Source organism: Ochotona curzoniae, unplaced genomic scaffold (genome assembly GCF_017591425.1).
Source record: "Ochotona curzoniae isolate NIBS_2020 unplaced genomic scaffold, NIBS_Ocur_1.0 contig_2981, whole genome shotgun sequence".
In the NCBI taxonomy this organism is placed as follows: domain Eukaryota; kingdom Metazoa; phylum Chordata; class Mammalia; order Lagomorpha; family Ochotonidae; genus Ochotona; species Ochotona curzoniae.
The window spans coordinates 5396-6949 of record NW_024465672.1 but is presented as its reverse complement, the minus strand read 5'-3'; positions in this window follow the sequence as shown (position 1 = coordinate 6949).

Sequence of the window (1554 nt, the reverse complement as noted above, 5' to 3'; positions counted from 1 at the left end):
CTGGAGGAGAGGGTTGTTCTCTTGTGAGTGTCTCTTCTACCCCATCTGACAGTGGAGTGGATGCTTCCACAGAATGGATCACAGCTCTGTGTCATCCTGGTACACATCTGGGACTGTGCCTGATCACTGCATGATGGATAGCTCCTGAAACTGACACGGGAAAGTAACTCCAGAGAAATACCAAGGTCACCCCCATGAGGGGATAGGATTTGCGGTGGTCTTACAGGAGTAGGGCCCTGAGTTGTGTGCAGAGCATTCATGGGTAACCTCCCCACACAATCCTACCATCCTACCTGCAATTGTGGGGAAGTACCCTGGGAACATAAGGTCCTGCTGGTCTGTGTCCCCTAAGATCTACTCCACATGACAACGTCCCAAGAGCTAGACCCTACTGGGAGTCACTGAGGAGGCCTGGGAGAGGCCCGCAGGAGGCTTGGCTGGGCTGTGCAGCATCCAGTGTCTGGGGCCACAACATACCGGATTTTCTGCTCTGGGAGCTGTGGCATGCCTCTGGGATGTATGGTGCACATCCAGACTTTGACTTTCCTAAATCTTGGGGGTGGTGGATGGAACAAGACAGCACTTGGATGGGCGGTGAGTGGTGTGGTGAGTGGTGTGTCCACGGAGGACAAGAAACACAAGGATTTTAGGCAAAAAAAAAGTTTCTGCCTAAAAAAAACCATTCCTGGGCAGTGATTTAGATTGTGTGGCCAGGGATGGCCTATGGTCTCCCCAGCCAGCTAGGATAATCCTGTATGCAGAGCACAATCTGCAGGAAGGAAGGAACAGGCTGATTCAGGCTGGTGAGTTTCCTGTCCTGTCTGGCCCCTGTGTGGATTTTCTCTTTGTCCAACTCTGTAATGTGTGGAATGCCTGCTCTCCTTCAACTCCATGCCTGGCTCTGCTCTGTTCCCTTCAGGGCATGATTCAGCTCCTTCTCTGACATTTGGTACCTCCATCTCCTGTCCTCTGCAGATCGTTCTTACACATACGCACGTGCACACACACGCACATGCACACACATGCGTACACACACAGACACGCACACACTGAGCCATCTGGTTTCCCTGACCCACACGCAACTGGGTCATCTCTGAATCTTTGCATGTGCTCTTTGCTCTCACCAAGCCAGAGGCTAGGAATTAAATCACGGTCTCCTCTGCAGGTGTCAGAGACCCACGTGCTTGTGCCATCACCTGTTCCTCCCAGAGTGGGAATCAATAGGAAGCCAGAATTTCATATCATCTCACCTTGAAACCTGATACTCTGCTACACAGCATTTGTGTTTCCCAATGGGGTCTTAGCACCTGCCACAGACACCATACCTCTCCAGAGGATTTTTGAAAACTGTCACAAATTTGATGGCTTGTGTAGACATACATTCTTCTGTTCCTGAATCTTTAAACAGTCAGGACATGCAAACATGTTGACATATGCTACAAAGCCAAAGTCACACACAGAAACTCGGACATCAGATTGTCCTGAGGCATGGACCTGGGAAAGTGGGTGGTGACCCAGGCTGGCAAGACATGCCGCTGGAATGCCAGCAATCAG